Genomic DNA, 12,728 nt, shown 5'->3' on the forward strand with positions numbered 1-12,728 from the left:
CATGCATGATGACCCTTTGGAATGTCAAGGTGACACTTACTGGCGAAATGACAGAAAGGTACCCGTTTTGATTACATTGCCAGGCGATTTTAGAGGCAAAATAGTGGTGAAATGTGTCGATGAAATGGCTGTTTTGGGCAAGAAAAAAGGGAGCGGTATGTACAAATATCTCTCTGAAGGACAATAATTATGTCACTGTCAGTGCACCCATCCACAGAGGGGAAGTCTCTGCTTGTAGACAAAATCCATGCTATGTATGGTGCATGAATCGAATTGTGTTCCGGATCCGTAACTGTCACAAAAAATGGAGAGAGTACGATAAGTTAAAAAAATAGCTGTAAGAACTGTACCAGTATTAGCGTACGCTGACGACACTGCTTTAATCACCCGGAGACCAAAAGCACTTCCAATCTTAATCAATGAGGACGCACAGTACGTGAACAGCTTAGATCTACATGTGAATTCAGTAAAACCTGCAAGAACGGCGTGCTCGCATGGCAAGAAGAAGATAGCAAGTCCAACAATGTGGAGCAATAGCGACTCCATACTGTGTATGAAACTAAAATCATTTAGGCACTCATTTTTCGAATTGCCTTACTCCTGATTCACGCGGTGAAGAACAGGTGACCAGAATCAGACGATCCATGGGAGGAATCTTCTGCTTTATTAAACAAATGTAAATAGTTAATACAATCCAAATTATTTATATGACCCATACCAAAGGTGCATTAAACTTTTGGGAATCGGTTTGGGGCTTTCCCAATTTTCAGGTTGTGGAAAGGGAAGAACATTTCTTTCGAAAAAACGACTTCTGGGATTACCAAAGTCAGCCTCTAATTTTCCCACACATGAAGAGCTTGGTCCTAATTTCGTCCAAGAGGCGCCGGCTCTTGAATCGCTATTACACTGGCTCTGAATTTGGGCTAGTCCACATGCAATCCTTGCACAATACCCAATTGTGAACATAGCCCGGAAAAAGAGGAGCTGAAAATATTCAATGGCTGACACATATCAAAAACGTGCTCCATAAAATCAATGCAGATTCTTATTACAATTCCGTGACAGAGCTCCGAATCTATTCAAATAACCTAAAACAAAAAAACCCAATGAGAAATGGCTTAATTTATTGGACCGGAAATAGTAGGTATTTTAGTAAATGTATGATAAATAATAGGTGGGGGTGGGGTAAGGGCATGAGTTAGGGAGGGGGAGTAAAGGGGTGCTGCAGGGGGACTCCCCCCACATTATAAAAAAGGTAAAATAGCGAAAAAGCTATTTTAGTTTTTCGGTCAAAATAATTAGGTCATTTCTCAATTCGTTTTTTAAAAATTTGACATGATCATGGATATCCGCAGAGCTTACCTCTTTAGAATGTAAGCATTTAGAACACTGTATAAAGTACAGGGTGGCTGAAGAGCGTGAAAACTCAGAGGATGCCAAACTAACCAATCGTAGATACATGATTACTGCTTCATATATTATGCAAGAATATTTGCTCTGGAGCCATCACATAGCGCAAAGAAGCCCCATGCCTAGAGCTTGATTTAACTGTCTACTATTCATGGAGGTAATGGTAAGCCGCGCAGCACATGCGATATAACAGTGCTGTCCAAAGTGTCAAGCGGAGGTTGAAGACCTGTCCCATTTTCTATTTTTCTGCCCTGCCTATTCACATCTTTGGTCAAGTCTAGTGGTGCCAATGTTTGAGATTTTCACAATACCGCCCAGCGCTTTATGACTTACTAAAAGTTGAGACCCCATTAATAGCTTGGCCATTGCCACTGTATATAGGTAAAGCATGGAAGATCCGGGAGTTATAAATAAAATATTGATAACAATCATTTTTGTAAAACAATTATATTGTAAAGGCTGTCAATGAACATTTTTATTATTTTAATGATTGCTGTTTTTTATATGAATTGTATGTTTGGTTTGTATTCACCCTAAATGTTTGTATGCATGATGTAATTGTGTATTGAAATATAGTTTTCCCAATAACTATAATTGATGATGAAATTAAGTATGGCAGAATTGATCAAGTCCTCCAGGTGCCTGGAGGAAGGCAATGCAATGCTATTGGTGTGCTGCTTCCATATAGAACTCACAAATTTGGCAGATAAGCAAAACAAGACATATGAAATTAAAGTTGTTTGCTCAAGATCACAAAATGTAGTCAAGTAGTTAAACTCAAAAGAGAAAACGGGTCTCCTTGTTCCACATCCAACAACCTAATCACTAGAGCATAAACAATCAGTTTGTAATTGGTTATTTATAATGTAACGTAATTGGTTATTTATAACATGCTTAATACCCAGAGGTTTCTAAGCACAGATCCGGGATCAAATGAATGGTGCCCCGCGTCGTCTTGCTTCCAAGGCGAGCGCGTTGCCCCTGAGCTATTCTCCCAAGACAAGGGCACAGCAAGAGCATGAGCATACGTCCACGTTACAAGACAGGATTGTCCAAATCCAGGCATCAAGGGCCAGAAACATGCCATATTTTCAGGATACCCCTCAATAATATTCAAGAAATAAATTTGCATAGAATGATTCAGGGATATCCTGATAACCCGTCAGGATTAGAGTTGGACAGCCCTGAAATAAGTGGAAGCATGCCAGCAGAAATTTTACATATAGGAGGGGGTAATTCAAGGACAGCCAAAACTGGGGAATAAATGTATTGTATCAGAATATATTGAATGCATTTAGACTATGTGTACTAGGTTCAAGACCTGCCTCTTCAAGGGCTGGCTCCTTCCTAATACCTAGGTCCATCCACTGTCCACTTCCCACCATACCTAAGACTGGGTGGTCTCATCCCTACTGTTTCCTCCTCTGGTTACTTGTAGATCCATTGCTCACAATTTCCCCCCCTCTGCTGTTGTTATATCCCCAGTCCCTTGTTTCTCTGCTCCTTAATCTTCTTCTCTCCCCTTTGATTGTAAAGCGCTCTGTTGCTTCCCGATGCTAGGTCCATGCTCAATAAATACCCTAATAATAATAATAGTTAAAGGCCACCAAACTTTAGTGGAGAATTTTTAGATTTCAGGCAAGGATTTGCTTAAAGCAGAAGCTAATAATTATGCAAAGCACCCAAAAATGTGACCATTCACAAGGTGACTGGGTACTCTTGTGATCCCAAAGAAAAGCGCAAATTAATAACATGGGGACAATATCAGTTTACTGTGGTGCAAAAGCTGATTTCACGACCCTCAAAAGGCGAGCTTTATATAAATAAGTTTGCATGCATACCCTCATTAAATAAATTGAGTCTTTAATAAGCTTGATTTAATTTGTCACGCTAGTGGAAAACCTGGGAAAACGTGCGCAGGTGGTGGAGTTGCTATGAAGATCATGAAGTTCTTCGTGGCTGGTGAGATCACTCCCAATTTCTCATCTATATGTACTGTGGGCAATAACCTGGTTTTAAACATGTATATCCCACTTCTGAAACCACATATGAACATTGTTTGCTCTTGCTGTGGTCTTTAAACGGCCTGACTGTCCAGTTTCAGCTTAGGCCAGCATATTAAGCCAAACATCTTTATACTCCTTCCAAAGAACTGGATTATTGTGCTAAAGAAGCAGCCTCCTGGAGCTCCTCTCATTTTCCCTCTGTCTGGTGCCAGGAGGGGACTCATCCAGCCCTGGAGCTCCTCTCACTTTCCCTCTGACTGGTGCCAGGAAGAGACTCATCCAGCCCTGGAGCTCCTCTCACTTTCCCTCTGACTGGTGCCAGGAAGAGACTCATCCAGCCCTGGAGCTCCTCTCATTTTCCCTCACTGGTGCAAGGAGGAGACTCATCCAGCCCTGGACCTCCTCTCTCTTTCCTCTGACCGGTGCCAGGAGGAGACTCATCCAGCCCTGCAACTCCTCTCCCATCCCCTCCCACCGGTGCCAGGAGGAAACTCATCCAGCCCTCGAGTTCCTATCAATTTCCCTCTGACCGGTGCCAGGAGGAGACTCATCCATCTCTGGAGCTCCTCTCCCTTTCCCTCTGACAGGTGCCGGGAGGAGACTCATCCAGCCCTGGAGCTCCTCTCACTTTCCCTCTGACCGGTGCCAGGAGGAGACTCATCCAGCCCTGGAGCTCATCTCACTTTCCCTCTGACCGGTGCCAGGAAGAGACTCATCCAGCCCTGCAGCTCCTCTCACTTTCCCCCTGATCGGTGCAAGGAGGAGACTCTTTCAGCCCTCGATCTCCTCTGACCGGTGCAAGGAGGAGACTCATCCAGCCCTGCAACTCCTCTCTCTTCCCTCTGACCGGTGCCAGGTGGAGACTCATCCAGCATTGGTGCTCCTCTCACTTTCCCTCTGACTGGTGCCAGTAGGAGACTCATCCAGCCCTGGAGCTCATCTCACTTTCACTCGGACTGGTGCCAGGAAGAGACTCATCTAGCCCTCGATTTCCACTCACTTTCCCTCTGACCGGTTCCAGGTGGCGACTCATCCAGCCCTGAAGTTCCTCTCTGTTTCCCTCTGACAGGTGCCAGGAGGAGACTCATCCAGCACTGGAGCTCTTCTGCCTTTCCCTCTGACAGGCGCCAGGGGGAGACATATCCAGCCCTGGAGCTCCTCTCCATTTTAATCAGGTTGTAGACTGTGCCATTAAAGTACTTTCCAGTGGTGTAAAATAGACAATATAGGTGCATCTAAGAGTGAATTGAATTCGGAAAAAGGCACATGTTACAGCATAAAAAACGGATGCTGAAAATTGGAAATTACAAGTGTATTATAAAATGGCTAGAATCAGCTGAAAACGGCCATAAAAAATGAAACAATTGTTTCTATCCACGGTGCTTTAAAGGTTGTGGAGATTTCGAACACCGCCAAACCCTACAAAATCAATATCTTCGATCCACCCTTATCTGCCAGTGGAATCCTGTGCCGAGGCGTAATTGCCAGTCTCACAGAGAAACAAGGACATTCATGTTTTCTTTCTAGAGGATTACATTATTTCACGGTAAGTGGCCATTTTCCTAACTGCTTTCTGTTCAATTGGCGCAGTCTGAAAAGAATACGCCTGCCCCAATTGCGCCTCAACGGTAGCAGGTCACGTGCTCCAATTGATGATCTGGGGAAGTCTTTCCACCAGACACACAGCCGCATTTTGCACAATGTAGGACGCCTCATCTGCTAAATGGTAATGTAGCAGTAATTTCTGGCCGATAGACACATTCATATTTTATTTTTCGTTGCAAAATGTTCAAAGTGTTTTCTGATTGGCTGAATTATGTTTGTACTGTTGCGAAAGGGCTCAAAGATGTGTTGAATAGTTTATGGCGCGTAGGGCTGCCTGAAGGGTTGCAAGTTATGCTTGAGTGCAATATTCGGACACGGAACTTCATTCTCTGTGCACAGACTGCGCAGAACGTAAATGAGGGATTAATCATGGCAGCGCTGCAGGGGCTACCGCGCGGCATACAGCTTTTAAAGGCAATGGCAAATTAAAAGGAAACTCAGAAAGATGTCGGCTCCAACAGCTACAGACAAAATCATACATTTCATCTGTGGGTCTGGAATTCTCAGGGCAGAGGATTTATACATCATAGAGCACAACGGAATTAGTCAAAATGATGTAATGGCCACTACGCAAGTGTAGTATTGGGGGATTAAAGAAAGCACAGAGGCTCCATGTGGTGATTAACTTGGGTATTTTCTAAAAGTATTACCTATATATGCAAAGAGCCCCACAAGCCTTCGCCCTTTGCTCCGTTCTCTCCCACACTGTCTGCGTCCTTGCTCCTTCCTCTCAACTCGAGCACAGGGGCCGTGAGATCGGGCCGGCAGATTACATGGCACAAGCAGCAGGTGCCATACTACACATCCCCTTCTCTTCAAAGATTTCTTTCAAAGACCATACTAGGTTCATCTCCTACACATATTCCATCAGATGTTCAGGTCTCCGGTAGGATCTCCCTGACCTTGACTGACAAGAATTCCCAGCTGCATGGTCAGGCAAGAAAAAATCACCTCCACAGGATTCTGACATCCTCACCTTCATTTTTCCGGTAACTCTCTGAAACTTTCCGGCAACACCCTTTCCCTCATCAACATTCTCTCTCTTCTCTCTATTCCCCTCACCAGAGACACTCTCTCCATGTTCTACACTCTCCCATCATCCAATCTGACTGCATGTTTAAATACTTCTTTCACCACATTGGGCTTGGACCACTTATAACACACATCTCTGAGATATGATATGATAGGTTATTTATAACACGCTTAATACCCAGAGGTTTCTAAGCGCGGCCCCAGTGCTCGAACCTGTGTTGCTCTGTATCGTCTTGCTTCCAAGAGGAGCACGTTGCCCCTCAGATATCCTCCCGAGACAAAGAGCTCCTGAGTTTGTGAGAGCTGGAGGTAGCTGTGCTCCTTTGTTTCTCAACTGACTGCACCTGATGTTACTAACAACACTCTCCAACGTGCTGCCCATCACAGTGTCCTTTCCCATCCAGGGTGGTACAAGTTTAGTATTGGCTTTCCTACCTCTACTAAGTTCAAAGGGAGAAACTCCTGTTGTACCATGAGGAGTAAACCTGTGAGCAACAATCACCTCTGTCACCGCTTTCTCCCAGTCTCTGCCATTAGCCCAAGCTCCCCTGATGGCTTCTTTCAACACCTTATTAAAACGTTCCACCACCCCATTGGTTTGGGGATGGCATATGGCGCTTTTCCTATGTTCAATGGAGTTCCTCTGTCAGTATTCCTCCATTTCCTTTGATCTAAATTGTGACCCATTGTCAGTCACGATGACTCTGGGGTATCTTTCCCACTCACAAATTTCTTCTAAAAACTCGATAACAGTTTTTGTCGTTATGTTAGGTTTGATCAAAACTTCAACCCACCTAGTTAGTAAGTCAATGTCCACCAGGCTAAAAGGTTGTACTCCATTACTCCCCACAGGGCCCAAAACATCCATTCCCAATCTGTCCCATGGGTGTTCTGGAATATCTATAATAACCATGGGATACTGAGAACTCAAACACACTTTGTCACTCTTATCGCAAAGGATACAATCTCTGACAGTCCTTTCGATTTGTAGTCACTTCTTATCCTCTGCTTAGTTTTAAAAATCCGTCGGTCACCTTCATGCGCAAGTCCAATGAGTCGCTCATGAATTTTGTATGGCAGAATGATTTTGTCACCACGCATTATCATTCCTCCCTGGACACACAGGTCGTCTATTACATCCCAGAAAGGCAAAATTCCTAATTCCTCTAAAAACTTTTCTTCTGCGAGGATTGTCCTCCTCCAATTCTTGTTTGAGTGTGATTAAACTAGTATCCTGTCTAATGGCATCGTCCCATTTTTCCTGTGGCACTGGCAAAGAGCTTATGGCTAAAACCACATCCTGAACTTTCTCCTCATTGCTTAATTCCACCACGGTTGTCAACCTTGACACACAGTTGGCTGCAAAATTCTTCACTCCAGGTAAATACTTTACTGTACAATTTTATTCTTGCAGTTGAGACACCCACCTCCAGATACGGGCTGACACTTTATCTAAGCCCTTTCAAGTAATTATTTCCAACAGGGGTTTGTGATCGGCGCAGAACTTGAAATTCATGCCCCAGACGAAATACCTACATTTTTCTGCAGCCTACTTGATCGCCAGTGCCTTTTTTTCAATGGTAGCATCTGACTTCTCTGCCTCCTTCAGTAGTCTGGAGGCAAAAGCTATGAGAAATTCCTTCCCATTTTCTTCCTCTGTTACCACAGCCCCTAGACCAGGCTTGTCCAACATTTCTGAATGTGGGGCCGAAGCATTAACTTTTTGTCACCCAGTGGGCCGGCGAGCCAAGAGTTAACAACCTCACCCAAAGCAGTATATTAAAAAGCGATATTGTGTGACCTTTGACACAATAGCATCACAGGCAGTGATAGCCATGCAGTCCCAAAGATAGCTTTTGGTGTCATGGGCAGTGATCAAAGGGTTAGTTGCTTGTGATTTGTTTCAGTGTCCATGTGTTAATATTTTTCTGAAATATTATAGCGAGGTTATAATATTATAATACAGGTTATAGCGAGGGTTTGGGGGGGTTTCCCCCCCAAGAATTTTTTTTCAAATATGGGGTTGAAATGGTGCATTTTACAGCAGAAAAGGTGACCAAAAAGCCATAAGTTTACAATCAGTTCTAAAGGAGAACATGAAAATTCCATGTCACCAACAGCAGAAAAGAACATTTTACAACACAACACATTTTAATGATCAATTTGTCCACAGTGTAAGACAGCACTGTCACTAATGTAACACATTGTCATGCTGGTTGTACCCAAAATATGCCTCTGTAGCAACATGTCTATGCTGGCTGTTCCCAATTTAGGCCAGCATTGTCCTGTACAAAGCATGATTGATGCTGCCTGAGCATGTGCAGTGTTGTGCCCAATACATATGGTAGCTTATCTCTGTAATACACATTACTTCTGTGGTGATGAAAGAAGCATAATTCAATTCAACAGATAAAATGTGGAAAAGCGATCACCCAAAGATTAACCTAATTGAAGAAACGCAATGCGAGCACAATCTTAAAGTATGCAACCTAGCAGGCCTAGTGCACACTTTACCTTTTCTTTCACCAATAGAACAGGGGGAGAGTGCGAACGCAGTCCCCCACTACCAGAAATAATGCAGTCGTGTATCCCGCATTTGGGAACATAGCAGGGGTCAGCAAATCCGATGTGCAATGGGTAAGCCTCACTCTGGGAGATCTGCCCTTGAGATCAGATTCTCCCCTGCCAGCTAAGTATGAGTTGCATGCAAGAGGGCAGGGGTTGGGTCAGTTCTGGGAAGCCCCGCTAAGCGAGGGTGAGAAGGCAGGCCCTGACCCAGCCCCAACCCCCCAACCCCCGGAAGCTCTGAGCGTCTGCAGAGCTGCCTGTCCCGCATGTAGGGGGAAGCTCCAGCAGGCAGAGCCCAGCAGAAGAGCAGATTGTAGAGCAGTTCCTTTCTCCCATCAGGCCCAGCTCGGCCTGAGATTTGTATAAATAGCAGGATGGCTCGAGCAGGCCTGTTGCAGTCTGTCCACTGACCTGTTGGCCCCACACTGGCCCATGGCCCTCCTGAGCAGAGCTGCTCAGCGCTGGCCCCATTGACACCATCATAATCATCCTGGACCTCGACGCTCCACCACCCCATAATCTCAGAGTTCTGCTCAATGACAATGCTGAAGGTTTGACATCTTTGCCGTAACCATATGCCGTGTTGTGTCAGCCGAGCCTGCACAGTGCCAAAGGCAAGTATTCCCTTGTCCGGTCCCAGAGGTCACTGAGTCTTCCAGTGCTATCCACTTTGCACGGCCTACTGTTCCCAGCGTTTTCTACCCGCAAATCAGCACCACTGCCAAACAGAACTGCATCATTGGGGCTCATCGCTGCTGCTCTCCGACTTGACCCCAGCCCAGCGCAAAGGCACCCATGCTTCTGGTCTGATGCTGAAAAGCCTGGCTCTGCTGAGATCCGAAAGACAAGAACTAAGGTATTTTGGGAACATAGTACTATTATTTTCTGTGTTGCAACTGTCACAGCTCACACCTCTCCTGAAGGGTATAGGCTGCCCTCAGACTGCGCTACCAAAAGAGTGAAAATCAGTTATACCTGTTGGGCTTGCCTGTTTCACTTTATTGATTGGGATCACTGCTGCATGGGTATTAAGCGCATAATAAATAACCTATCATATCAGATCATATCATAGATCACAGATCAAGATCATAAGCAACTTCCAGAAACCTTGGCAGGTGGTCCACTGAGGCCCATTTGCAGGTTGCACTGTGTTATTGGGGCACTACTAGGGTAACATATTGTGCTGTACATGTGGTATTCGCCATGCTTTGATACCCCACTGGCCACATCTATAATGTCCAATGTACTTGGTATAAAGCATTGACATTTTCATCAATCCGCACTGTGCTTAGAGGTAAACGTAACTGAGCTCCCGCTGTTCTTCTTTGTCTCGAGGTGAGGAAAAAAAGCATTGCAAAGGTTACGTTTCTCAGCTGATAAAGGTTCATCTTCGGTGACATTCGTAGTTCAAAAGAACGATTTTTGGGGCAGACAGGCTGTGTCGCCGCAACCCCTGCTAAACATATGTCCAGAGATAACAAACCTTGAAAGTAACTCCGCACAATGGCCCTCTGAGCAGCGGCCCACGGCTAATCAGGGGTTCAGGAATCCGCTGTGCTGCCCACGCCGAGAGGAACTCCTGCACAGCACCTGTCCACATAATCCTTCGCCCGGGCCAGCACTCTCTTCTACTCACCTCGCCACCTCCTCCCTTCATCTCGTCTCGCCTTTTGCCCCTCGGAGGACCATGCAAGAGAGGAACGGGCATGTCTGGGCCAGAGCCCGTTCCTCTCTTGCATGGTGGGTCCTACTAGCCTGAAATGGGATATTTAAATGCAAAGTAATTGCTACTATATTAATCCCACTGTTCATAGTTTGTGGGAGTACTGGGCAATTGTATGAACCCGCGCTCACTGAAAATGAATGGTATTCCCGAGGTAATCCTCACTATGCCGTGATACAAATTAGTCTCTCCTTCCTCCATCATCAAGTCCCAAGATCTTCTTGACAAATTTATTTATTTATGCAATGTTTATCGGATATCCGACAAACATTGCATAAATAAATAAATTAACGCTTCATGGCTGAGGACTGTAACTACCTCTGTTGACCCCATGGGGTCACCAGAGGAAGTTACAGATTTGCGCACAGGCACATTTGAAAAAAAATATATATATATTTTTTTTTACTCAAGAGTTGTCCAACATACGGCCTCACGGGCCACATAAAATGGCTTGGCAGGCCTCATTGTGGCCCGCGGGCCGTATGTTGGACAACCTTGGCCTAGACCAACGTTGCTCGCATCTGTTGTTATAATAGTCTTCCTGTTACTCCGGAAGTTCTGTAGTGCAGGAGCATTCGCCAGAGTCTATTTAATGAATTCAAATTCTTCTTCACATGCTCTGCTCTAAGCGAACGCACCGTTCCCTTTGGTCAGCTCACGCATGGACTCAGTGTGTTTTCACAAAATCACAAATACATTTGGAGTAGTACTCCGTCATTCCTAGAAATGTTCGAACTTCTTCATGAGATATTGGTCTAGGAACATTTTCAATGGCTCCTGCAAGTTGTCTTTCGGGACGTATGCCCTCGGCTGAGATACTGTGTCCCAGATACTCAATTTCTTGTCTATTAATTTAGCATTTCTCCTGACTCAAGGTCATGCCTGCAGTATGTAATTTCCTGAAGACACCATCTGATTTTTTATTGTGGAATTTGAGACTATCTGCATAGACTAAGATGTAATCTTGGAGGCATAGGATTCCTTCATCCCCATTCAATTGTTTGTGCATGACTTTTTGGAATAATGAGGCAGTGGACAGCAGGCCGAATGGCATCCATCTGTACTGAAACAGTCCCTCAGGCTTGATGAACGCTGTCAAACACTTGGATTCGTCATGTAACTTCACCTGATGATATGCAGAGGCGAGATCCAGGGTTGGGAAATATTTTGGCGGACCTATGGTCAATATAATCACTTGAATATTGGCAGTGGGTGTCTCTCTGGAACTACACATTTATTGAGTTATCTCATGTCTACACACATCCTAAGCTTTCCAGCCTTCTTCCTCAAAACAACCAGAGGTGAAACCCATTCTGCTGCATCTATGATCCCTATGATGCCTTGGTTTTATAGTTTGACCTCTTCCTGTATCGACAAGGGAATACTGCGTAGTTGCTGCGCCACCAGCGTGGAGTCATTTTTCATTTTTGATTTGTGAACAAATCCATGTAGACAGCTTATTTCATCTCGAAATACTTCATTCACTACTTTCTCTTCACTGCTGGTATTTTCAATGGTGAGTACTGTTTCCTCAGCATTGGGATTTAATTTCACCTTGAGCTTCCTTTGATGTGTCCAGCTCAATAAGGGGGTATTGCCCTTCCTTGTCACATAGACTTTTCCCTTGGCTTCCCTGTCTTTGAATCTCAGAGTGGCCCAACACCACCCAATTAACTCAATTTTCATCCCTCCATATGCTCTGGGATTAATATCATTCTCATTCAAAGATTCAAATCCCAGTTTTTCCCCTTCGCTTTGGGGCAATAGCGAATACTTGGAACCTGCATCAATCATCATGGACGTTAATGTGTCATCAACAAATACTGAGGCTTTAGGACTGTCTGTTTCTTCCTCATCTTCCTCCACCACCATAGATATGCATTCTTTGCCCTCTTCTTCACTGTGGACACTGCCTATCCAATTGGTGGATGGCTTCTTGGGCCTGCAGCATCTTGAGAGATGACCTTTGCCTTTGCATATTCAGCAGATGATTTTCAAGGATGGGCATCCTGGGTAGTCTGCCCAATGATTTACTCTATCGCATCTGAAGCATCTCCTTGGACTGCTCCTCCTTGGGCTGCTTCTTCCCCTTGTGCAAAAGGGCATTCTGTCATCCCTCCATGTGGGTTTCTGCATTCTGTCTACTGATCTTCTTTTTACATATGTATTATCATTGATAGCTGACATGGCGACATTCACTTTGGGTAAGGTTATAGGTTGTGTTGTGACTTCTGTCTTTAAGTTTGTGTCCTTCATTCTGTTTTCTAATACGTTGATGTATTTCTCTGTGTGCTCCACTTCTTTAGCTACTCTCAGGACAGTATCTAATGGGGGATCATCTTCTGACCATAATTCTTCTCTGACCTTTGCACTGTTACACTCTA

General features: G+C 44.7%; 1 protein-coding gene and 1 non-coding gene across 3 annotated transcripts in view; both read right to left on the reverse strand.

Moving 5' to 3' along the window:
- Window positions 1-12,728, reverse strand: part of LOC138488656 (potassium voltage-gated channel subfamily H member 8-like) — a 1,777,142-nt gene that overhangs the window by 335,746 nt on the left and 1,428,668 nt on the right. The gene's annotated exons all lie outside the window — the stretch shown is intronic.
- On the reverse strand, window positions 8,589-8,750 carry LOC138490627 (U1 spliceosomal RNA). The gene has a single exon (XR_011275563.1). It is a non-coding gene; the product is annotated as a U1 spliceosomal RNA (small nuclear RNA).

Source organism: Ambystoma mexicanum, chromosome 9 (assembly GCF_040938575.1).
Source record: "Ambystoma mexicanum isolate Mex_15411 chromosome 9, UKY_AmexF1_1, whole genome shotgun sequence".
Lineage (NCBI taxonomy): Eukaryota > Metazoa > Chordata > Amphibia > Caudata > Ambystomatidae > Ambystoma > Ambystoma mexicanum.